Consider the following 27,931-nt stretch of genomic DNA (forward strand, 5'->3'; position numbering starts at 1 on the left):
TCACCAAACAGATCCACATTCTACCTTTGCTATATTCACACTGTTTTGCTACAACTTTGCTATTTGCCCTTTTTATCTCGTAGAGCAAAAGTTTGTCTTAGACTGGAGTTCTAAGCTCTATAGTTTTACTGCCCACACCACCCCCCAGACAACAGATACAGTCATTTTTTCATCTGATCTGAATTCAGTCATGTTCTGTTTGGATTTTTCAAAATAACCTATTAGAGTGCTCTCAAGCTCGTGCATCAAAGAAACGACCAGACGTGTGTCTAGGTTTAACAGGGTGATTTCTTCTTGCCGTCGTCTCCACAGCAGTAAAGCTGCACAGGTCCCCTGGCAGGTAGGTCAGCAGCAGTGGTCCAATTAGCCTTCCTTGGCACCATGATTACCATTACTTCCAACACAGCAGCAGTGACTTTACATCCTAGTGATTACCCTGAGAGCGTAAGGTAGAAGATCTACTTTCAGAGGGCCCAGAAAGCAACTTTTGCATCAACCAGACTTTCCCCCTTTGAAACAAAAATGAACTTCACAGCTGTGGTTATGCTATGATGTAAATGAAAGAAATAAAGCACATACTGGAAATGTGCAGCCTCGGACACCCTAAACAGCTAGTCTTTTAAAGCAGAAAAGGGTAGGAAATCTCAGTTTAAGACTCTGAATATAGCAAAGACAGCTAAAGGAGAGCAGAGACCCAACCATACCAACCCTCCCACACAGTCACAAAAACACGCACATGCTACATATGTATTTTTTCAATACCAGTAGTTATAAATTACCTCCTAGATTTATTAAAATACAACCTTTTGCCCTAGATGTAAAAGTGAGAGGATAAAATAGAAACAGAGCAATTAAATTCCATCCCTCCTGCAACTCCGTTTAAAATGCACAGAAAAATAATTAGAAAAAAGATCACTAGGGAAAAGCAATCCCAAAAGGTCAGCTGCAAGGTAGTATTCATACAGCTACTGTTTAACAGCAATGTAAGGTTAGGGAGAGTATCCAAATCTTGTATTAAACTAAATCAATTCCTTTCTCTCCACCTGTAAATGAAGTACAGTAAATATGAACAGTGTTCACCCTAATAGAGGATAGCAAGTTTTAAAAATCCTGTGCCAATTTGTTTTTGTAGATACACAGCATATAATACTCAAGTGGAATCACTCTGTAGGTCTCTTCATCAGAAACTGTACAACACTGCCTTTTAACGTTCTTATTTTTCTACTGCTAACAGGTTTTCCCAGGCATGATGGCCATCATTTTTACTCTGACCTTGAGTTCATTAGGAGGCCAAGAATGAAGGCCAGAAAAATACCACGGGGGAAAGATGGACCATCTAAACAACATGATATATAATTGTTTCTTCACATACCTGGAGGATAAAAAGGCTGATCTTATGCCTATCCACCCCATTCCTTTCTCCTTGTTCTATTTAGTGACATGCTTTCCAGAAAGTATTAAAAAGGGAGACTCTTCTCTCTCTCATTCACACACACACACACACACACACACAGAGTACACACAATGTGGGTCCCTATCCAAGGACATGTGACCTCCACAAAGAGGCCCACGGTCCCACATACAACCTTAAACTTCTTCCGAAAACTAAAACTCCTCCCCCAATTTAGGATCAGTCTGTGAGAAAACAGTATATCTCTTAATGATCCAAGGTCAAGAGTGAAATCGACTATAAAAAAGAACAGAGTCTTCTTAACTAGGATATGGTAGAGATAATAAAAGTGGTGCAGAGGGGCAACAAGAAATACGCTCTGTCTCAGAAAGGAGACTCAGTCAGCAACAGCAGGGTGGGCCTGATAAGGGAGGCCAGACCAGCCATGGGCAGCGAACACAATACAGGAATTCCCCCGCAGTAGGCAACAGGCAGAGACACAACTAGAGGAGAGGCCCGGCGGACACCTGCAGTGAGGGGCAGAGCACTGCATCATGGGAGACTGGCAGCCTGGGCAAGCGTCCAGCAGCAGGCAGGGTCACCTGGCAACAAGAGGTGGACACTCAGCTATGAGGACGCTGGGCCCATATCCCAAGCGTGTGAGAGGGTCGGGGCAGATTGTATGGCAATGGGGAAACAAGAGGGATACACAAGGGTAAGGGAAAAAGACAGTGATCTGTGACTGGAATGTGGATACAAGGCGTGGGTCATGGGAAGAGCACCACGAGCCACCTGCCACGAGCCGTAGCTGACTTGAGGCTGAGCTATTAACTTTGAGCTCCAAAAATGTGAGTACTTCCAGGCTTAATCCTCAAAGCTGAGGGGCAACGAAGGGGGTACTAAAATAATGACTGCATAAGTAACAGCACTGTCCACTGAAAAATGCCCAGAGCACAAGAATAACTAGAATCATCCCTACAACTTGCCCCCATACTCTTTAATCTTTATAAGCAGCGAATATTTATTGAAGGCTTGCTGTGTACCCGATCCTGTGCGGGTTGGTTATTCAATCCCGAACGAGACCTACACCCTCTTCTCAAGGTGCTGACAGCCTTGTGGGGAGGGCGGATGACTCCTCTGTTCCTGCTGTGACTCTGACGTGGCCTTCCTAACACCAGTCCCCATTACTGTTCCCACTGCTTGAGAGGTGGGACTGTTTCGGCCTGATGGTGCTTTAGGAAGGAGGGAAGGAATCTCTATGCCAGACCCTAACCTCAGCTCCTTCTCTTGAATAACACCTTTGAGAGGTTAAGGCAGCGGCAACCAACCCGAAGCTAACGCAGGCATCACCCCGCCTCGGGCAGCTCCTGCCCTGCTAGGATGAGGCATGTCCCAACTGGTCTCCCAGGCGGAAGCTGGGCACAGACTGTCAAGGGACAGCTGGGGAAAACTGGTTGTTATATCAAGACTCAGGAGGCACAAAAGCCTGGCCAGGACTGGGTTGGAAAACTGCCATCTCTGGGCATGTTAGTGGCTTGTGGGATCAGCTGGGTCCTCCAGGAGGAAGATGGAAGTTTGGGGCTGAAAAACACACATCCCGTATTCTCCCAACTTGGCTGCTGGAAATTCAGAGGACAGAGTTAAAACACCTGGAGTAAACTGTATAGCCTCTAGCTGGAATCCCAGAGCAGCAATGCTACAAAAGGGAGCATTTGGGGCCAGGAACAGGATCGGGGGGAAACTGGCAACATTCTCCATGACCTGGACAGATATTCACAAAAGAAATTCAAAATACTGCCCCAATCCACTAAAACTACTTGTTTTCTCTGTGTGCACATATACGTGCAGTGTAACTTAAAAGGTAATATATTTAGTTTTTCCTTGGTTCTTTATTTGTAAGTTTAAAAAGGCAAGTATCAAACCAAAATAAGATTTTGAATAAATTTTTTTATTTACTAAAGTGTAATTTTCTGTTCTTTGCAGCGTTTTTTTGTTTTGTTTTTTTACTAATACCAATACTTTCTAAATTAGCCTGTTTAATTTGATGACATTGATTTGCAGTTGATCCTTATTTTCAGGTAAGTGTTCTAAGTGTCTCTTGTTTTACTGTTTGTCATCAGCCAGGTCCCTTTTGGCCAAAACATGCTTTGGGCCACAAAGGAGTTTATTTGCCAGTAAAAACTGTTCTCCTTGTAAATACATTAAAACCCCTCCTAATTCATTTTATGTTTCTGGTTTCCTTAACTCAGGGATGAAAATGTTTCTGAAGGTTAAAATTGTCATAAAAACTGAAGCCATGTTACGATACAAATCTGGTTCCTGTGCTCTATGACATGCCACAGGAATTCTCTCATGCTTCAGGTCCAGTTCAAAATCTGAAGTGAAGGAACGCCACACCTAAATGAGCTTTCCTCCCTCTACTCTCCCCATACAGAAAAAGGGCTATTTCTCTGCAACGTGTAGCACCTCAATCCATGAAATCATGGAGTCTAGTTCCAGGGCACTCATACCATGGACATGTATACACTACCAAACGTAAAATAGATAGCTATTGGGAAGCAGCCGCAGAGCACAGGGAGATGAGCTCGGTGGTTTGTGACCACCTAGAGCGGTGGGATAGGGAGGGTGGGAGGGAGGGAGACGCAAGAGGGAAGAGATATGGGAACATATGTATATGTATAACTGATTCACTTTGTTATAAAGCAGAAACTAACACACCATCGTAAAGCAATTATACTGCAATAAAGATGTCAAAAAGAAGAAATAAAAAAGACCAGTACATTAAAGGAAGGTTTTTCCTAACAAGAAAGATAGCATGAACTCTTTCCACAGGTAGGCCAATTTCTTCACAGTTGACAGCACTATTGGTTCCTTTCTGTCCCAGTGCCTTTGCTGTCTGCTTTCATGACATGGAATGGCCTGTGCCCTGCAGTCTCCTGCTGACCAAATCCTATCTTGACCTTCAAGGCCTAGCTTAAGACCTATCTTCTCCCCTCAGATTCTCTTGGTCTTCATCAACCAGCTTGCCCCCTCTGGCCTCCACCCCCATACATGCTCAAATACATCTCTTGCAGTAGGTGCTATCCCATGACATAGCATTCAGTGCAGAAAAGCGTAAGAAGTATAGTGAGAAAGCTTGATTGAGAAGGTCTCAGATCCCTGACAACAGAGGTAGCACAGTGCAGCTGAGTCCATGTGGTTTAGGGAAAAACAGACCTGTTTGGGCTGAATCCCCACTCTGACAATTACTAGCTACGTAGCCTTGGGCAGATTACTTTCCCTCCCTGAGCTTCCGTTTCCCATTCAAAAACTTCATGGAGTTGTTGCCAAGCTAAGGTTGGTTTCTGTGACCGCCACTTTCCTAAACACTGGAGCTACAAAGATGAGTAAGACCAAACCCTAATCTTGAAAAAGCTCACATTCTGTAGGTAAGTTATTTGCAATAGCTTTAGGCTCTCTGGGGGAAACGGTTAAGTAGCATTTGGGGAAGAGTCAACTGGAAACAGTAGGGGAACAGTTGGAGGGGGAGAAACTGGAGACTGAAGCAATTCCAGAATTGCGGACAGCGCTAAAGGCTGGAAAAGAGAGACGGTAGTAGGAATGGAGATGGACGAAGATTTGAGAGCTATTCCAAGTGGAATAAAATTATAGGTCTTGGTTCATTTTGGACTTAAGAGGAGAGAGGCAACAGATGAAGAAACTTCACTCAAATATCTAGCCCAGGGGACAGGCCCAGGCACTGACAGAAAGAGGGTAACTGTGAGGAAAGAGCTGGTTTGGCCAGTGGAAGAAATCAACCTCCACAGAGCTATTCAGTTATGTGCCTCATGGACAACTAATGCCAATCTCAAAGCCCAACAGCTTCTTCTTTCACAGCCCCATTGAGTCCTCTTCCTCTTTCTACCCTTGTCCCTCTTGCTTTTATCTGTAGAAGATTCAGTGGTGAGATGAACAATCAAATAGATTTACCAGTCCTAGGTGAACAGTGTCCACCACTAACAAGAGGTACACTCCCTCATGCATCTTTTTTATTGGCCCTACTTGACTTTTAAACTTAAAATGACTTTAGCCTAGGATAGCCCATGTTCCTCTTGACCGTTCCTTCAAGATTATAAGCACCCAACTGTCCTCTGAAGCTCCCCAGGCAAAGTGAGGCAGCCTGGTCCATTACAATTGGAGGGTGGAACTTCCACATCCTGAGCCAGTAAAAACTGCCACCCAGGTTCCAGCAGAAACTGCCTTCTGTGGCTCTCCCAACCCCTACTCCCAGACACTGAGCATGCTCACTGCAAATCAAGGAGATGTTTCCTTAAATAGTGCCTAATTTATATAGATCAAACCAACTTAATGCATGTATTTCCTTTGATCCAACAATTCTGGAAACTCATACTAAGGAAATCATCAGACGTGCACACGAGTGTATGGCTACAAAGATATCTATTGAGACATCCCTTTAATTTGCAAAATAAAAAGGGCAAAAATGCAGGGACAGTCTGAATGCAGAACAGTAAGGGAGTATTTAAATAAATTGCCACATATCCACATAATGGAATATTATAAAGACATTTAAAATGTTGTAAAGGCATTTTAATGACCTAGGGAAATATTTGAAATACATTTAATAAGTGAAAACAGATAACAGAACCACATATAAGTTTGTTCTCAATTTTGCAACATCCATACACACACATAGATACACATACTTCACATACATACACACACACCCCCAAAGAAAAACAACCTCAGAAGATGTAACTATTGTTATCTCTAGGTGGAGGGATTAAAGGTGATTTTTGTTTCCTTCTTTGTACTTTTCCCATTATCTTTGAAGTCTTTTTGTAATCACTTCAATAATTATCAAAATAAAGGGAAATGGGCCATGAAATACTTGGAGGGAAGAAACCTGTGATGATGACAAATACGCCATGGAACACTGATTCCTTCTGTACCTTAAGAGATATTTTTTCTTGCTTGAACCCTAAGATGATCAGTCTTTCCATCTCTTGCCTGAGATACCTGAGAGCTTGTATTTCAGAGCTTTTCTTCAATATCAGGGCTTCTCTCAATAAAATCTCTATTCTTCCCTGTCTAAGCAATGAAAGACCACAAAAATAGGTATTTGGATACAATCATTTCTCTTTCTTTTATGCTCACTGAGTTGACGTTTGCCAAAAGTTAATGACTGGATCCCTCAGTTCCTTATTCTTTGGTTTAATAAGGGATTAGATGGTAACAGACTGGAAATAAATTCTCATCTCATTGACCTAAATTAACTTTGCTTTTGAGATCTGGCATAGCTTCAACAATGATCTGAAAGGAAATGTATATAACTATATCCCACCAAAGGCAGAAAACCGTAGCTGATCCCATCATTGAAACATGTCTCATTAATGTCACTTATAATAAACCCCCCAAAGTCTTTGACTAACGTAAGCCACTGTTGTCTGTGGGAGATGAGAACAGCGAAACGCTGTGGTAGGAGGGAGTTTCTTTTCCAACAAGTATTTTTATGGAGGGATTTATCTTGATACCAAGACCATATGTTGGCCAAGCCTTGCTGTTTGTTATTTAACAAGTCTACATACCACCATGGGCCTCTCTCCTCAGCAATACAGTTTACACATGGTCAGGGAATTACTCTCTCTGAAACACCCTCTCCTGGCACACTCATCTCTCCTTCATACCTTATATTTGTATAGCAAGTCATGATTCACCAAAGCCTTTCACGTAAAGGATCCTATGGGATCTTTATAAGAACTCTAGAAGAGAGAGTTTTACAGATAAAGAAACTAAGTTCAGAGAGATTAAGTTACTTGTCCAGATAGTCTTGCTAGTACGGGGTGGTCCTCAGATGAAAAACAGTTTTCTAACTTGTGATTCAGTGTTCTATCAGTAACCCTAATAATCCTACAAGTTTGATTTGCTATTGAGTTTTTTGTTTTTTGTTTTTTGTTTTTTTGCGGTACTCGGGCCTCTCACTGTTGTGGCCTCTCCCGTTGCGGGGCAACAGGCTCCTGACGCGCAGGCTCAGCGGCCATAGCTCACGGGCGCAGCCACTCCGCGGCATGTGGGATCCTCCCGGACCGGGGCACGAACCCGTGTCCCCTGCATCGGCAGGCGGACTCTCAACCACTGCGCCACCAGGGAAGCCCTGCTATTGAGTTTTAAAACATTTTTCTCACCCATAGGCATTTAACCACTTCCACACCGTCTCTCAATAATGACGTAGGTGCCTGTTGCATGTCATTTCAAACTCATTCTAATGAACACCATCCTCGGATGATGGAACAGAGGACACCAGCAAGCATGGAGACATTCAATCCACTAAAGTCCTCTGGGTAGGATGTCCTTCATTCACCAGAACTGTCAGTAACCTAGAGAGCTTGACACTCCTAATCTTGTCACCTGACGTTGTGACTCTTCTCCCAGTCCTTGGCTTTTTTTCTCAAGTCTGACTCTGGCATGCCACTTACTGAGAGAGCTGATATGATCGCTATTAGCAATTGCCTGACTGCTCTTTGTCAATGTGTATTAATCTCCCCCCTCTCCATGCACTCACATACACACAAAGACACACCCTAGACCACAGCTGCTCTGAGAAGAGATATTACGTCTTGCTCATCTTGCTGTATCACCCCCATTGCCGGCAGGTGCCTACACTTTTTTGCTGCATCACATGGATCAGTATATTTTTAAATTAATTATTTGAGTGTTTACTAGAAAGTACAGCTGTACAACTATAGTTATATGTTTTATGACCCACTTTTCCCCCACCAGCCTCTATTCTCATTTTTCTTGCACCACCAATCCTTTCATTCATTTTAATAGCTTTCACCAAATGAAATTCTATTTTACTTTATGGGACAGTCATCATGAGGTCTCTAAGTTGTTTCAACCTAAGACTCCAAGAATTGAATTAGTCTGGGAAAAGTTTGGGAAATCACTATTAATTTATTCTGTGTTTCCCATTTAACTTTTCTAGGCAGAATATTCTCTCATCCTTAAAAAATGTATTCACTTCTAAATGAGGATAAGAACTTCATTCTCCTATGTCAACTAGCCCAGCTCAAGATTTTTTGTTGCTAGGGCTCAATTATAAAATAGAAAAATTGGATGAAAACCCAATTTTATTATATAACATAGTCACAGGAGCCAGGTTATAAAATATTGTTTACCGTGTCTTTTTAACCATGTTTTTAAGAGTTTTTAAAAATAGCTTGACAGTATTTAATTTTGTTGGTAGAACAAATTGTCTAGATTATTTGTTTCTTGATATGTAGTTGGAGCTGTTAGCTAGTACGTCTTAGAAAGTGATAATAATATTACACATATACTCACTACTATATATAAAATAGATAGCCAACAAGGACCTACCATAGAGCACAGAGAACTATACTCAATATTTTGTAATAACCCAAAAGGGAAAAGAATCTAAAGCAGAATATATACACATATATGTATAACTGAATCACTTTGCTGTACACATGACACTAACACAACATTGTAAATCAACCATACTTCAATAAAAAAATAAAATAAAATAAAAAGCAAGTGAATATTACATTTAAAGTTGTGATACAGGACTAGGGAAATACAATCTCTTTGATATAGGGCCCCGTATTTTAGACCTCACCCTATAGGATTGGTTGAGAACAACTTCAAGAGAGATAGCTAGCACGTATGCATCCCTCGACCCCCCACAACGTGCAGACTCACACATCTTTAGGTAGAGTGAGATTCTTTTATAAAACACGGACAAGGCACTTAATGCAAACTTTAAAATGCTTAGCCTATAATTTTCATTAATTACTGTCTCCAATACAGAGTGCTGCTGGGAAATTAAAACATAAAAGTCATGCTTTTTTTGCCTTGTATTTATTGAGCAAGAAAAAGAAATGGAACAATAAGATACACTAAGGAAAGTCTCCCTGTTTATAATATATTAAAGACATTATTTTAAATGTGATTCTTTGTTCCTCAGGGGCCAGCCCTTTCCCTGAACACAGAATAAGCACAGCCTATGCTCCTGTAAACGTTCTGGGCTTTCACCGACAGTCCTCCATAGTAGGCCTGCTTTGTCATAGCCTTTCTTTTAAAATAGCAAAAGTCATTCAGGATATGGGAAGGAAATCATGTCATATTGAGACAATTAAGTTTATGATTTCTAAAACTACAACAAAGAAATAATAAATGTGTTGGCAATGGAAAAAATGACTATTTGGAGAATGTTTTCAAAGGTTCTCGCTTGAAAGCTATGAACTCTGATAATATTCTGATTTTCATTTAGGAAAATACATCTTTTCCCCTGTGTTTCACTTACACTCTAAAATAGAAGTTTCGTATAGATGAAATAAGTACTGAGTTACACAATTAAAAGCATTATGTAATTAACAGCTCTTGAGAAATTACAAATATATGCTAACCTTTTCCAAAACTATGCATATCTTCCCCCAAATCACTGATACCGGGTCCTTCCATGCCCAGTTCACTTTTGCATCTTTATAATTGCAGCTCCCATCTCCTCAACATCCCTGTCAAGTTTTCCTCCTAGCCAGATGACTTAAAATCCCATGATTGATATTATTTTTTGTCCCTGAGGAAAATAACCATGTTACATATTACCTCAAACTTTTATACCATCTTTGGGCCCTGCATATTTTATCAGAATCTCTAAGCTTCTTTATTCTTTGCCCAACGACAACTTCTCCCTAGGTTCAAGGTCTTTCTGACTCTGCAGAGGTACCTGCCTCCTTCCTCAACATCCACTTACCAGGTTTTGTTTTCATTTGGCAGTAATATAGTCTTTTGCTCAGAATTCCTTGAAAGTTCCTTGTGAAGACAATATACATAGACCCCAGACAAGCTCCTTTCTTTTCTTCACAGATGATGAAGTGGTACAAATGGTTTGAGAACCTGAAAGATCTGGATACAGATAACAGTTCTACAGCATAGGTAAACAGAATAGCCTTTCTGAACCTCAGTGTTTTCATCTGTACAATGGGGGTCCCAATAAGTACTTCATAGTGCTTATTCGAGGATTCAATGAGATTGCCCCTATAAAGGCATCAGTACACTTCCTGGCATCCCCTAAATGTGCCCTCTTAACCCTTCTTTTGCCCTCATTAAATTTTTAATCAAATATCATTATTTCTTCTGACTATAGACTCCACGAGTTAAGTCACTCATGCTTCCTATAACTGTTTGGAAATTCCTTGAGATGAACTGTTATTAGTCTCCCCTAACTTCATCTCATTCATCCATTTCATGCAGATTATAAATCTATTCTGTTGGTTAAAACTCACAATCTTATTCACCCCCTGCTCAAAAAACTACAAGAAACAGCAAAGAAACACAATCATGGTTTCTGGGTTTTAAATACCATATGCTTTTTCTTTTCCAAAAGTTTGGTCAAGTGCAAACATTTCAAACTTGAATTCAGCACTTTTCCCAAGCAAGGCAATCAGTATATACCAATACCAATTTGGCATGCCCTTGTACAATGTGATATTCAACATAAAAGTGGGTTATAAGAAGCAAAGAATCAGAAATTGCAATAAAGGAGAGGAAGGTAAAAAATTCTAATGGAGCTCAGGACCAAAATCGAGCTGTCCAAATCTATTGTTTACATGTGGGCTTAATTTCACCAGAACTGCTTGCTCAGCTTAACATAAATCCAGGGGGGGAAAAAGCCACTTCCACATAAAGGAAATATGAACTAGAATTCATAGATACAGCAAGAAAAAAAGTTCACCTCTCATCTATCTACATGAGCAAAATTATTTCACAAATGTTCTTTCCGATTCATGGTTTCTACTTTGTGACAGTTTTCGATGGAGGCCACAAAAACTAAAAGGCCTCTTTCGTAGCAGAAGAGAACAAGAAATTTGCTCTTCATATTAGACTGAGGGACAACAACTAAGTCACTTGTGTATCCAAAGATACTGCTGAGTTTGCAAGTTTGCAAGTTTGCCCCCTGAACACTGGCCTTCATAGGTTGGGGTGGGACCAACATGTTCAGAGATCTCTCCAAAGAAAGCAGGGAGTGTGCAGATTCTTTTTGATAAGCGCTATGTATCACTCTACTTTAGATCTTTGAGTTTTCAGTTCAGGGAATACAAAGGTGACCCAGCGAGGCAGGGCACTCAAAAGGGATGCTAGATATTATCCTCACCCCATCCTGCCCCCCACCTACCTTCTTTTAGAGGTCAAACTGAAAGAAAGAAAAAGGAGGGAGGGAGGGAAAGAGAAAGGAAAAGAAATTTTAATACACTTCTAATTCTATGGTAATCTTCCTTGAGTTTGACTACATATTCTTAGGCTATGAAAGGCTGCCTGAGACTACGGACAAATTTTCCCAGATGTCAACACCCAGTAGAATTCCCAGTTGAAAGGATGAGGAGATTATTGCTTCCCAGAGCAGCTCTTTCCTTAGAATGTTCTATGGAAATGTTCTCTGTTACTGTGAGCTATTGCCTGCTTATGATCTGGGCTACCAGTTTAGGTTTTGCCCTATTGAGTTATAGAGAACACGTGTGTTTCTTCCCCACCACAACTCTTTAAAGTCTTAAAGTCTCCTCTTAGATTTATTTTGTTCTTTATTAAACAGGACATCTTCATTCCTTGCATCCAATCCATTCAAAAAATATCACAGTTCTGTACAACTATAAAAATGGGGCACTGATGTCTTGAGCAGCACCAAGGAACTCTGTCTGTAGGGGACAGACAGCCCTAATCCTTTCTTCTCTATAAATATTGGTTTCCAGTGCAGTTGAAATGTAGACTCATTTGTAGGTGTCTAACAAGGAAACAAATGCTAGAAATATTTTCCAGAAGAATGAACTTTCATGGAGTTAAGATTTATCCTGATTGGCAGATCTCCAAAAAGAAAACTTCCTGTCCTTACTTGACATCCACATCTGCAGAATACGAAGTTACTCCTTCAGTTAGATAAGTCAGTAGGTTAGTAATCATGAGTTGCATTTCTAAGTGGGGTCTACAAAGGAATTCAGGGCAATGAGAAGGCCTATATCTATCAAAGATAGATAAACCACAGAGCTATACATTCAACGCAACTGTTGCAAATTAATGGCTTCCCATCAAAAATGATAAATTTTATTGAGCAGCATCATAGATTCTGAAGCCGGATGTGCAGTGTATTCATGTGATAAAAGAAGATAAATGCTTTCTGCATATATCACTCTGAATTTGGTTCTTTGTGAAATACTGAACAACTTTTCCCTTTGCTTTCGAGTTTATCAAAGCAAAAATACCTAATCCATTCTCAAGGTGAAGAAACAGATTTTGAGTTATTATTCACTGAATACTTTTTTTCTTTTTTACCAATGCCCAGGCTTTTCTTTTCCTATTCCCACAGTCAAGATAGTCTGTAGCCTTACCTAAACTATAAAGGCTAAAATGGAGATTTCAGATACCGACATGTAGCTACTAAAAAAGCAAAGAGAGAGCTTACTTCTTGAAAACAATCTGGTGCGTTCATTTTCCACAAAGTTCCCATCAGATGTCATCAAATTCAACACACTGTGCAGATGGGAAAGACTGACTGTTGAAACAATTAACTATTGTGAGTCATTTCCTCAATCTGCTTTTGTTTTAGCCAATATGTCATGTGGTGACAGACACTGTTAAATTTCACAAGCTCTACTGTCTTCTTGGAAACAGCATAATACAGCTGACACAGCTCAGCTTGATAAACCTGCCAAACTAATGGTGGGGCCTCTTTACCCCTACTTCTCAATGCCAAAATCTAAAGATATGATACAGAACCTATTCAACAAGAATAGCACAAAGTTCATTTTATTCTCTCTGAATACTCCCACTTGATCACCTGCTGGCTCTTAGTTTCCTAATCCCTTTGAATTGAGGTTAAAATGAGTAAGGTAAGCTTTTCATTAATTCAGTCTCCACTATCTCAGAAAAATGTTATCACGGACCCTGAGTTTTCCTGAAGTCTTGCCACTTGCTTCAGCTTGGTCTGAAAGTTTACTGCTTTAGATGACCTAGTTGACCATTTTCCACCTTAGATGACTTTTAGATGATCAAAAGCCACTTGCCCTAATCTAACTGAAACATTTTTCTAATCTTGGATGTACGACTTTACTATCCCATGTGTGTCCTGTCATTTGCACATCTAAGGAATAGGGGGTGAAAAAGCATGGTGTTGTCCCATTCCATCTTATTTCAATCAGGAAAAGAGAGTCCTAGGCAGCTTCTCTTGCACAAGCTTCTAACTCACTAACCATTCCTTTATCACTCCTTCATTTGCCCGGCACAATATCTCACCATCTTCTAGAAGTCAGCTCTGACTGGCTCTAGAGGGAAGTACAGCGAGTCCTCAGAAACTCAGTAAGCCAGAAGCCAGGTCAATGCCCACTTACTAAGGCTACAGACATGTTAGGGGATCTGAACTAGCTGCAGAGCCAGCTCCAAGAAGGGGAGGCATTATTCAAAAGGAGTGATCAGTCAACTAATATTTGATAAGGGAGCCAAGAATACGCAATGGGGAAAGGATAGTCTCTTCAATAAATGGTGTTGGGAAACCCGGGTAGCCACATGCAGCAAATGAAATTGTACCCGTATCTTACACCTCCCACAAAAATTAACTTCAAATGGATTAAAGACTTAAACATAAGTCTGAAATTGTAAAACGCCTCGAAGAAAACAGAGACAAAAAGCTCCTTGACATTGGTCTTTATTATTATTATTATTGGAGTATAATAGCTTTACAATGTTGTGTTAGTTTCTGCTGCACATGAAGTGAATCAGCTATATGTACACCTATATCCCCTCCCTCCTGGACCTCACCTCCCACTCCGCCATCGCACCCATCTAGGTCATCACAGAGCACCGAGCTGAGCTCCCTGTGCTCTACAGCAGGTTCCCACTAGCTATCTACTTTACACATGGTAGGGTATTTATGTCAAACCTATTCTCCCAATTTGTCCCACCCTCCCCTTCCCCACTGTGTCCTCATGTCTGTTCTCTACATCTTCGTCTCTATTCCTGCCCTACAAATAGGTCTATCTGCACCATTTTTCTAGATTCCACATCTTGACATTGGTCTTGGCAACAATTTTTTGGATATGATACTAAAAGTACAAACAACAAAAGCAAAAATCAATAAACGGGACTACATCAAACTAAAACCTTCTGCACGGCAAAACACAATCAACAAAAGGAAAAGGCAACCTACAGAATGGGAGAAAATATTTGCAAACCACATGTCTGATAAAGGGTTAATATCCAAACTATATAAAGGTCTCATACAACTTAATAACAAAAAAATAAACAATTCAATTGAAACACAGGAAGAACTGAAGAGATATTTTTCCAAAGAAGACATCCAAATGGCCCACAAGTACACAAAAAGATGTTCTCCAATCATCAGAGAAATGCAAATCAAAACCACGAGATAGGGCTTCCCTGGTGGCGCAGTGGTTGAGAGTCCGCCTGCCGATGCAGGGGACATGGGTTCGTGCCCCGGTCCGGGAAGATCCCACATGCCGTGGAGCGCTGGGCCCGTGAGCCATGGCCGCTGAGCCTGCGCATCCACAACAGTGAGAGGCCCGCGTACCACAAAAAAAAAAAAAAAAAAAACCCACGAGATAAGACCTCACACTTATTAGAATGGTTATCATCAAAAAGGCAAGTGATAACAAGTGTTGACAAGGATGTGGAGAAAAGGGAACACTTGTGCACTGTTGGTGGGAATGTAAACTGGTGCTGCCACTATGGAGGACAGTAGGGATGCCTCTCAAAAAATTAAAAATATAACTACCATACGATCCAGAAATTCCACTTCTGTGTATATATTAAAAGAAAATGAAAACAGGATATCAAAAAGATACCTGCACTTCCATGTTTACTGGAGCACTATTCACAATAGCCAAGATATGGAAACCACCTAAGTTCCTGTCAATGGATAAACAAATAAGGAAGATGGGGTGTATATATACAATGGAGTATTATTTATCCTTTAGAAAGAAGGAACTCTTGCCATTTGTGATGACATAAATGGGCTTTGAGGGCAGTATGCTAAGTGAGATAAGTCAGACAGTGAAAAATAAATACTGTATAATATCACTTATATGTGGAATTTAAACACAGCTGAACTTGTAGAAACAGAGTAGGACAGTGGATAGCAGGGATGGGAGGGTGAAGGGGAAGAAATGGGGAGATGTTGGCCAAAGGGTACAAACTTGAAGTTAAAGATGAAAAAGTTCTGAGGATTTAATACACGGCACTGTGAATAGCATTAAAAATACTATATTACATACTTGGAAGTTGTTAAGAGAGTATACCTTAAACGTTCTCACCAGAAAAAAGAAATGGAATCATGTGACATGATGAAGATACTAGCTAATGCTATGGCGGTAATCATATCGCAACATTGAAGGGTATCAAATCAACATGTTTCTCACCTTAAACTTACACAATGTTATGTCAATCGTATCTCAATAAAGCTGGATAAAATAGACAAAAGGAGCAACTATTCCAGAGAGTACAAAGGCAACAAACAACCCAAGATTAGGCAGAACGGAGCAGATGCTATACAGGAAGAAAAACCAACAGCTGGGTTTCTGGAAGTCAGCAGAAAGACTGTCCAAACTTGGCACACTGACTGGTCTCACTTCAAATTCATAACCACCCACCTGAAATGCACCTTAATATTTCTGGCAATCATATTACATTTCTCTAGTACATTTACTCTCTACTGTAATAGATGACTTTTCACAGCTCACCTCTTTTAAAACCTCTCCAGCAACTCCTTTCCTGTCTGATGACCTTGCTTCTTCCTCGTTTAAAAATATTGAAGCGATCAGAAGAAAACCTCTGTGGATTTCTACCACTGCATCTATATACCTACCAACATCTGCATGGTTGTATCCTGGTTTTCCACCTGTGAACATACTCTCCATTCACCTGTCTAAAGCTAATTCCTCCATCGGAGCACTAGACCGTTTGCCTTCTCAAGCATATGGATGCAGCAACTCACCCGCCCTCTTCTCTATTACCAAATTGCCCTCTCTACTCGGTCTTTTCCCTGCTCATACAAATGTGATCTTAATTCTCCCATCTTAAGGTGTATATATATATATATTTAAATTTTTTATTAGAATATGGCTGCTTTACAATGTTCTGTTAGTTTCTACTGTACAACAAAGTGAATGAGCTATACATATACATATATCCCCTCTTTTTTGGACTTCCTTCCCATTTAGGTCACTGCAGGGAACTGAGTAGAGCTCCCTGTGCTTTACAGTAGGTTCTCATTAGTTATCTATTTTACACATAGTACCAATAGTGTATATATGTCAATCCCCATCTCCCAATTCATCTCCCTCCCTTTCCCCTTGGTATCCATACATTTGTTCTCCATGTCTGTGTCTCTATTTCTGCTTTGCAAATAAGATCATCTATACCATTATTTTAGATTCCACATATGTGTATTAATATACAATATTTGTTTTTCTCTTTCTGACTTACTTCACTCTGTACAACAGTCTCTAGGTCCAGCCACATCTCTACAAATGATCCAATTTTGTTCCTTTTTATGGCTAAGTAATATTCCATTATATATATGTACCACACCTTCTTTATCCATTCATCTCTTGATGTACATTTAGGTTGCTTCCATGTCCTGGCTATTGTAAATAGTGCTGCAATGAACATTGGGGTGCCTGTGTCTTTTTGAATTATGGTTTTCTCTGGATATATGCCCAGTAGTGGGATTGCTGGGTCATATGGTAGTTCTATTTTTAGTTTTCTAAGGAACCTCCATACTGTTCTCCAGAGTGGCTGTATCAATTTACATTCCCACCAACAGTGAAAAAACGTTCCTTTTCTCCACACCCTCTCCAGCATTTGTTGTTTGTAGATTTTTTGATAATGGCCATTCTGACCAGTAAGTGGTACCTCACTGTAGTTTTGATTTGCATTTCTCTGATTATTAATGATGTTGAGCACCTTTTCATGTGCCTCTTGGTCATCTGTATGTCTTCGTTGGAGAAATGTCTATTTAGGTCTTCTGCCCATTTTTTGATTGGGTTGTTTTTTTGATACTGAGCTGCATGAGCTGTTTCTATATTTTGGAGATTAATCCCTTGTCAGTTGCTTCATTTGCAAATATTTTCTCCCATTCTGAGGGCTGTCTTTTCATCTTGTTTATGGTTTCCTTTGCTATTCAAAAGTTTTTAAGTTTAATTAGGTCCCATTTGTTTATTTTTGTTTGCATTTTCATTACTATAGGAGGTGGGTCAAAAGAGATCTTACTGCGATTTATGTCAAAGAGTGTTCTGCCTATGTTTTCCTCTAGGAGTTTTATAGTGTCTGGCCTTACATTTAAGTCTTTAATCCATTTTGAGTTTATTTTTGTGTATGGTGTGAGGGCGTGTTCTAATTTCATTCTTTTACATGTAGCTGTCCAGTTTTCCTAGCACCACTTACTGAAGAGGCTCTCTTCTCCATTGTATATTCTTGCCTCCTTTGTCATAGATTAGGTGATCATAGGGTGTGAGTTTATTGCTGGGCTTTCTATCCTGTTCCATTGATCTATATTTCTGTTTTTGTGCCAGTACCATATTGTCTTGATTACTGTAGCTCTGTACTATAGTCTGAAGTCAGGGAGCCTGATTCCTCCAGCTCTCTTTTTCTTTCTCAAGATTACCTATTCAGGGTTTTTTTTGTTTCCATACAAATTGTAAAATTTTTCGTTCTAGTTCTGTGAAAAATGCCAGTGGTAGTTTGATAGGGATTGCACTGAATCTGTAGATTGCTTTGGGTAGTAGAGTCATTTTCACAACGTTGATTCTTCCAATAAAGAACATGTTATATCTCTCCATCTGTTTGTGTCTTCTTTGATTTCTTCCATTAGTATCTTGTAGTTTTCTTAGTACAGGTCTTTTGCCTCCTTAGGTAGGTTTACTCCTAGGTATTTTATTCCTCTTGTTTCAATGGTGAATGGAACTGTTTCCTTAATTTCTCTTTCTGATCCTTTGTTGTTAATGTATAGGAATGCAAGAGATTTCTTTATATTAATTTTGTATTCTGTGACTTTACTAAATTCATTGATTAGCTCTAGTAGTTTCCTAGTGGCATCTTTAGGATTTTCTATGTATTGTATCATGGCATCTGCAAACTGTGAAAAATTTACTTCTTCTTTTCAATTTGTATTCCTTTAATTTCTTTTTCTTCTCTGATTGCCAAGGCTAGGACTTCCAAAACTATGTTGAATAATAGCGGCAAGAATGGGCACCCTTGTCTTGTTCCTGATTTTACAGGAAATGCTTTCAGTTTTTCACCGCTGAGAATAATGTTTGCTGTGGGTTTGTCATATATGGCCTTTATTATGGTGTGGTAGGTTCCCTGTATGCCCACTTTCTGGAGAGTTTTTATCATAAATAGCTGCTGAATTTTGTCAACATTTTTTTCTGCATCTATTGAGATGATCATATGGTTTTTATTCTTCAGTTTGTTAATATGGTGTATCACATTGATTGATTTGTGTATACTGAAGAATCCTTACATCCCTGGGATAAACCCCACTTGATCATGGTGTATGATCCTTTTAATGTGATGTTGGATTCCGTTTGCTAGGATTTTGTTGAGGATTTTTGCGTCTATGTTCATCAGTTATATTGGCCTTTTTTAATGATATCTTTGTCTGGTTTTGGTGTTAGGGTGATGGTGGCATTGTGGAATGAGTTTGGGAGTGTTCCTCCCTCTACAATTTTCTGGAAGAGTTTGAGAGGGATGGGTATTAGCTCTTCTCTAAATGTTTGATAGAATTCGCCTGTGAAGCCATCTGGTCCTGGACTTTTGTTTGTTGGAAGATTTTAAATCACAGTTTCAATTTTATTACTTGTGATTGGTCTGTTCATATTTTCTATTTCATCCTGGTTCAGCCTTGGAAGGCTATACCTTTCTAAGAATTTGTGCATTTCTTCCATTTTATTGACATATATTTGCTTGTAGTAGTCTCTCATGATCCTTTGTATTTCTGCAGTGTTAAGTTGTAATTTCTCCTTTTTCATTTCTAATTTTATTGATTTGAGTCCTCTCCCTTTTTTTCTTGATGAATCTGACTAAAGGTTTATCAATTTTATTTATCTTCTCAAAGAACTAATTTTTAGTTTTATTGATCTTTGCTGTTGTTTTCTTCATTTCTATTTCATTTATTTCTGCTCAGATCTTTATGATTTCCTTCCTTCTACTAACTTTGGGTTTTCTTTGTTCTTCTTTCTCTAGTTGCTTTAGGTGTAAGGTTAGGTTGTTTATTTGAAATTTTTCTTGTTTCTTGAGGTAGGATTTTATTGCTATAAACTTCCCTCTTAGAACTGTTTTTGCTGCATCCTATAGGTTTTGGGTAGTCATGTTTTCCTCATCATTTGTTTCTAGGTATTTTTTTATTTCCTCTTTGATATCTTCAGTGATCTCCTGGTTATTTAGTAGTGTATTGTTTAGCCTCCATGTGTTTGTATTTTTTAGTTTTTTTCCTGTAATTGATATCTAGTCTCACAGCGTTGTGGTCAGAAAAGATACTTGATATGATTTCATTTTTCTTAAATTTACCAAGGCTTGATTTGTGACCTAAGATATGATATATCCTGGAGAATGTTCTGTGTGCACTTGAGGAGAAAGTGTATTCTTCCACTTTGGGGTGGAATGTCCTCTTATAAATATTAATTAAATCTATCTGGTCTATTTTGTCATTTAAAGTTTGTGTTTCCTTATTAATTTTCTGTCTGGATGATCTATCCACTGGTGTAAGTGGACTGTTAAAGTCCCCCACTGTTATTTCATTACTGTCAATTTCCCCTTTTATGGTTCTTAGCATTTGCCTTATGTATTGAGGTGCTCCTATGTAGGGTGCATAAGTATTCACTACCGTAATACTTATGCTTGGATTCACCCCTTGATCATTTCATAGTGTCCTTCCTTGTCTCTTATAATAGTCATATAGAGAGAGAAAGAGAGAGAGAGAGAGAGAGAGAGAGAAACCAACGAATCCTCAGAGATCACCTAGGTCAATGGTTCTCAAACCTGAGTCAACATTAGAATCCCCTTGGGGAGCTTTAATAAGAATCCCAAGACCAGGTCGCCTGCTCCTCCAGAGATTCTGATTTACTTGGTCTGAGGCATGACCTGGGCATCAGTATTTTGTGCATTTCCTGTGATTCTAATGTGTATCCGAAGTTAATAAGCACTGATTTAACCTAGGTTTATCATTAAATGAAGTAATGAAAGTTGAGAGAGGTGAAGCAGCCCATGCAAATCCAGACAAATAACTAGTGGTAGAGCCAAGACAAAATTCCAGCAAAGCTGATTCCCAGTCCACTGCTCTTTTGACAACATCAGGCAATATGTCATACACACAAATGTAATCTTTGGCAAAGAAGTATGAATGCCACCGTAAGTAATGAACTTGCTAATTGTTCACCTCCACAGAGGATGTTGGCCTTTTAGTCATCAGTCACAATAGGAGAGCTTAAAACTAGGATGCTGAAAAGCTGAGTGTAATAGGGAATGTGAAGAAACCCCTGCCATGGTACCCACAGCAGATGTTTCAGAAGTTTCGGGATGGTTAGGGACCCAGGGGAGGGTGCCAAGGAGCAGCATGAGGTGCGCTGTGATAAATGGACCTGTCTTTTTCCCATTACAGGAACATAGCAAGTTTCAAGAAGCGAATCAGAAACCTAGAATGATTAATTGTGTGGTCTACAATGAGCCCTGTTGTGTTTGTCTATGAATTCCTTTGCTCTGCAGATCAGACACACCAGGTGCAGAGAAACACCTGGCTATGATGAACCCTCTGAATTTCCTAGTAACCCAGTCCAGAAAAGGTGAACAGGGGTTTTGTTTACAGGTGAACAGTAGGAAGGGAATCAAAGCTGATGAGAAAATTGATGTGGTGGAATAAGAACAAAAGCATCCCTTTAACATCAGGCCAAGCTGCTGTCATACCTCTGGCTTTGTCTCCTCTTTTTCTACACCTACTTGGCATCAATGAGAAACAAAATACTTTAAGGAAGTCATAACTTCAATCTTATGTATCCCACCCACTGATTCAGCTGACCTGGCAGTCACCTTTGCATTCTCCATAAGGAAGTTTCAGCTAAGCATCAGCGGTGGAGAGCATAGCAGTTGAGCTCATGGGTTTCTGGGTCCAAATCCTGTATTTTACTCTCCATATAACATTGCACAAGTTACCTAAAGTTTCTGGGCTTCTCGACCTTCCCTACCTATAAAATAAGGCTAATAATACCCACCCTGGGATTCTTGTGATGATTGTATGAGACATGGATGTAAGGTGCCTGAAACAATCAATAAATGATAGGCATTCTTGTTAAACAAGACAGCAAGGAAGATTTCTGCTATTTCTCTTTAAACTGTTACAAGCATTTTAACAATACTGTTTGCATACCAAATGAATATGTCGATTATACATCATTGCTGCTCCTTCCTTAAAGCTGATGAAGTACACTAACATTTAATCAGCTAATTTTGTTGAACTGTGGAGGCAACATGACTTGGTAGAAAGTTCTAGATTCAAATACCAGCTCTGTTGTTTACTAATTGTGAATCTTGGACAAGTTGTTTAATTTCTCTATGCCTCATCTGTTTTTTAAAAAGTGAGAAGGAAAATACTTCATTTTCAGGGCTGTTGTGAGAATTAAATGAGATAATTCAAACGTCTAGTACATATTAGGTATCTATAATAAGGGATAATTGACAAGACAGCACATATGGTAATAAAACTGCTCTCCATTTTTTTTTTTTTTTTTTTTTTTTTGCAGTACGCAGGCCTCTCACTGTTGTGGCCTCTCCCGTTGCGGAGCACAGGCTCCGGATGCACAGGCTCAGCAGCCATGGCTCACGGGCCCAGCCGCTCCGCGGCATGTGGGATCCTCCCGGACCGGGGCACAAACCCGCGTCCCCTGCATCGGCAGGCGGACTCTCAACCACTGCGCCACCAGGGAAGACCTGCTCTCCATTTTTAATGTTCCTAATTGTCTTCACTAATTCATAACAGCATTTCTCCAAGTTAGTTTGAATTTTTTATGTTTTGTCATATGGTTTAATTCCAAGTAAAGCTTGTTGACAAGCGACCACCTCAGAATGGTTTTTGGAGAGGGTATTATCTAAAACAGATTTATGTAGACGCAACTTTTTAAAAAATATCCAAGAGAAAAAAATATAAGCCTCTTTTAGTCAACCACAAACCTTTAGAGAGGGGAAGAAGCTTTTACATTTATCTTCTCTACGGGTAAACAATTTGGTTTAGCCTAATTGAAATCAAGGAGAAAAAAAGAACACAAATCTATGTAAAACAGAGTATATCTATGACAAATGCTTCCAAATATGTGGTAAGAAAATTGGTACGTTAAATATCTCTAGCCTGTCTTGTTTCTAAAAAGCCAAGGCAGTTAAATTAGTCTGATTTATTTCCTAAAGTGGTCATTTGGATTATGTTACCAATAATGGAACATCAGTATCTCTAGAAGCAAAAGATTCAAAATACATAAAGACATTTTTATGGTCTGCCAAGCCTATTTCTAAAATACTCTAAATCTGATACTGCCTTAGGCTGGGTTCCCTGGGAGTAGACACTGAGACGAAGATTCATGGGAAACAGTTTATTAAGGAAGTGCTCCCAGAAAAAGAACTGGTAAGGGAGAGATGAGCAGGACAGAGCAGAGAAAGACAAGCAAGGCTTTTCCCATGGAGGGTAACCTGGGCCTGATCCTGCAGAGAACTCTGGAGGGTTAATTACACCTCAGAGTGGTCCCACCTGGAAGAGAGCTGGAGCTTTCCTCCGCCTTGCCTGTCAGCCATTGGCCAGGGCCATGCCGGGAGATGACACAGAAGCTCCCAGACACATCCTGCTCTCTAGAGCAATCAGCCAAGAAGAGTCGCAGGTTCTGACCCTTGCAAGTAAAAGCGCAAGGACGCTGGGGGAAAGGCACCCTGAAGCAGGAAAAGGTAACCTTCCATAGAGCAGGGAGGGGATGAGAGAAAAAAAAATAAAGTCTGAAACAGTTAGATCTCCTCTCAGTTTTTCCAAAGCAATTTTTTTCTTTCATTACACCCCAGCTTTTCTATTATCAATGTAACAAACACAAAACATAGACACGGTTGAGGCATACATTATCCCCTATGAGTAGTGTTGTATCAATCCAACCTAGATAGGTAGATGAAGCAGGAAACAAGCTAGTGTGTTTAGATCAAACTTTTTTTTAAAATTATACACTCAGTTAATTCAACATGTGCATATAGGTCACTGAATATGAGGGAACTGCTATAATTTATTTATAGTTGTGAGACAGCAAAAATTTACAAGTATAATAGCAATCCCTTATATTAATATCCTATACACACACTTTTAAGAACACCCATATGCTTTTTGCAAATCTTTTTGCCAATGTTATTTTGTTTTGATTCTATTTATTAAAATGTAATTTCATGCCTGTTGAAACTGAAAGTAATAAAATTGAGCATGCATTTTGTACAGCGTTTTAATTTCATTTTTCCAGTTATTCATTTTTATTTTGTTATATGATATTGTTAGCCCAAGAGAGCCTGGAAATTTTAACACACTTGGTCGGGCCCAACGGCTAGTTTGAGAATCACTGCTGGACCCCAGTCTTCTTCCCTGATGCCTGGGGGAATGAGCTCAGCCCCAGAGGAGGCGTCAGAGCTGGGCGGAAAAAGCAAGGAAGAGACACACCCACGTTTATAATAATCATACCATAATCAAAACAGCTCTGTCTGAAACAGGGTAACACACGATCCGAGATAGGATATGAAGTCAGCTTCAACGGCCATGGCTCACGGGCCCAGCCGCTCAGCAGCATATGGGATCCTCCCGGACCGGAGCACGAACCCGTGTCCCCTGCATCGTCAGGCGGACTCTCAGCCACTGCGCCACCAGGGAAGCCCAAGAAAGAGGACTTTTTTTTTTTTTTTTTTTTTTTTGCGGTACGCGGGCCTCTCACTGCTGTGGCCTCTCCCGTTGTGGAGCAACAGGCTCCGTACGCGCAGGCTCAGCGGCCATGGCTCACGGGCCCAGCCTTTCCGCGGCATGTGGGATCTTCCCGGACCGGGGCACGAACCCGCGTCCCCTGCATCGGCAGGCGGACTCTCAACCACTGCGCCACCAGGGAAGCCCTGAAGTCAGCTTCATAAATTGTGAAAGCTAAGTGAAGATTGCATTGGTTCTGAAATGATTTGAACAAGTTTTTCCTCAAGCCTGAAACTAAAAGCAAAGATGCAAAAGTAGGGGTGCCATCTTGTGGAGAGAGCAACCAACACCAGGGCCAGCTGTGCCCTCATCCTCCTCAACACCTAAAGCCAGCCTTTCCCCCTTCAGGGCCTCATAGTCTTTTTTAGAACCCCTTTCTTTCAAACACAGGACTCCAGAATAAGAACAACGCCCATGCCTGCCCCACTTTCCTTCCCAGCAGAGCTGCGTGGGGTGAGATGTGCTTTGAGTCGGCCTCTTTAATCATGGGACATAAAGATTCCACCTACTCGTGGCTGCAGGGAGCCCCCCTGTGGACCAAAACCCTTTGTCCCTGCCCTACCCACCCCAGCCCCCCGGCTGTTTTTTCCCATCTTTCATCTGTCACAGAAAGGCGATGAAGCAGGCAGAAACCTGGGAGCCAGCCCAGGATTAGCTTCACTGTGTGCAACAAAGAGGTGGTGTGTGGGGAGAGCTTTGAAGTCAAGTGCTGCCACCAACAGTACTGTTTTCAGGAAACGATGGTTGTGAGGGATTTAGGAAGTCATCTGTCACTTGCTTGCCAGCGACACCACACAACGCAGGCTACACCTAAGAATGGCAATCCCATTTCAATGCTTTTTTTTTCCAACCATTACCTGAGATTTAATTTAATATATAACCATCTATATGCAGAAACATGTCCTTATATTGGAACATCTATGTTTCAACCGCTGCTGTCTATAGGCAGTAGACATGAAGAGAAAAATATATAAAGAGAGGTGGTCTCCTTTTCTTTTACTTTTTCCTGGTTTTCTAATTTTTCTAAAGTTTTACTCATAATTTAAGACCATTTACAATATACCCTTGTAAGACTTTGGGATGTGAAGGACAGAAGTACAACTCAAATACCCTGGGAATAAGAGGGAAAAAAGAAAAGGAAATGGGTTGATTCACACAACTTGACTTCTAGGTGGGCTTCAGGCATGGCTGGATCCAGGGTCTTAAACAATGCCACTGGGTATGTCTTTCTATCTCTCAGCTACACTTCCTTTTACATGAGCCTTTGTTTTGAATATAGGCTGTCTCCATATGGCAGAGGTAAGGACAATCAGCAGTGGAGGATTCACATCTCTATCCCAAGCATCTTGACCTCAAAAAGTACAAAATAATCTTCTATGGTCATTCAAGTAGAGCAGTCTCAGGGAAAACTACCCTGGCCCCACTTGTGTTATATGTCAGCCTCTAGCGCCACAAAAGAACTATACAGGGTAGAAGAAGGGTGGTTCAGGAAGGAAAAGACCTATAATTTGGGGTAGGACACTGAGCACCCTCTACTATGTGCCTGGATTAGTCTAAGAGAATTGTTTCCTATTCCTGCATTTTTGGCCCTGGTCTCTATATCCAGGGACCAGGTTTGTCAATGCAAGGTCACACTGGCACCCGTGGTGACCCACAGATCTCCAATGTGAGCAGCAACATGACAAACATAAGTTAAAAAGACCCTGCCAACTTGAAATACACAGTGATCAGATGGAGCATTCCTTCTAGAGTGTTTTTCTACATGAAGAGTATTTTAGAAAGAGGGAACAGCAAGTGCAAAGGCCCAGAGGCTGAAACAGGGGTACGGTTATATAGATGAAGTTGGGTCATAGAGGCTCCTGAGAGCCTCTAAGATAAGGAGTCTGGCTCTTATTATTCCAATGAAGCCATTGGAAGGTTTAATGCAGAGACGTGCCATGTTATATTTATGGCTTACATGTTGTGGGAAACACCGTCAGATGTTTTTGAGAAGAGTAAATAAAGAAGCATGCCTTCCTGGCCAGCCCAAAAAAAAAGACCTTGCCAAAATTCTCTGGAGAAAAGCAGGGATTAGATGAGCCCAAATATCCCATCTAATGGTAGTACAGGGAAAGTACAGTCCAAAGGAAAGCAGAGTCTCTGACTGTTTTTTATCATACACTTCATGATTTATCTCATACATTGCAGAGATGAAAAGAAAGGAAGTTTTCATATTTTATGGGGGAAAAAAATCTATGGAATACATAACAATGATAAAAAGATCCCAGAATAAATTTTCCTCTCGCCCTAGATCTGTTCTCATCTTACTGAATACCCTTAAGCAAATAATTTAGCCTTTCTGGTTTAAAAAAAAAAAGATATGAGAGGGAAAATAAGAAACATCTATAGGCAAAATTCTTTCTGTATCAGGATGTCAAAAGGGATTTTTGTTGTTGTTGTTCGTATATTGTAAATAAGGCCTAAAGCTGAGTACTCAAAAATGCAAGCATCTCACATTTTGAAGAAGGTGTTCAGCTATTGGGATCAACTATGCCTCCAGGGCTTTCTGTGATGCCCTGGACAGACGCATCCATCACTACCCACAAACACTACCTCATCTTATCACAGGGCTGCAGGGGGAGGCAAGCAAACCCAGTGGAGAGTATGGGCTTGCGGTGAGCTGTTACTTCTTCCGCAGATCACACAAGGGAAGCACCAAGAAATGTTTGCAAAGGTCGGGACCAGCCCCGTCCCACCCGCATTCTCTGTTCCCTCCGAGGGTGCAGAGGAGCATGTCGTAAATTTTACACAAAGGAGCCGAGGGGTTTGGGGAGGTGCGCAGCAGGAGTCTTGGGTCCACCCTGAGTGGCACTGGGCCAAGTGTGTATAGTCCATTAACATAAAGAGTTGCTACTAAACTCACAATTGTTTGTTGTCTTGCAATGGTGATTAGGCAAATTATTAGTGGAATAGTGATTCCCCATATCAAGCCACCTATATGCACACTTGTATATGTGCACTTGTCTGTATCTATTAAAAAAAATCTGAGAAGGGGTATGACAAGTGCATCCCAAAAGGACACTGACGGCCCTCCAGAGGGGTTCCCTGGTGATAGCAGAGGCCAGGGTGAAGCTGGCAACCTCCTCAAGGAAATCCTTCAACCCGATGATCACCATGACAACAGTATTAGAACTGTTTGTACCACCTGAGCTAGAGTCCCCTGGGACCAGAATCCCTTCCACTGGCATCTCAGCAGTCACCTGAAGGGAGTTCTACTTCCCCACCCCTCCTCTCTGTCCCTGAGCAGATGAGCCAGCAGCACAGATCCAGGCCAGGCCTCTCCATCCTTCCCAAGCAGCCAGGATCACAGCACCGGCCCATGCTGAGAGCAGAAGGAAACCAACTTGAAAGTGAGATCCATGAACAGGGCTAGAAGCTGTGGCACAAGAGCCAGAAAAGTCAGAGGGATGGAGGTGAGTGTGCTGCCTGGAGCAGCAGGGCTGGACTGAGCCCAGGCGAAGAAG

This window comes from Globicephala melas, chromosome 6 (assembly GCF_963455315.2).
Source record: "Globicephala melas chromosome 6, mGloMel1.2, whole genome shotgun sequence".
Lineage (NCBI taxonomy): Eukaryota > Metazoa > Chordata > Mammalia > Artiodactyla > Delphinidae > Globicephala > Globicephala melas.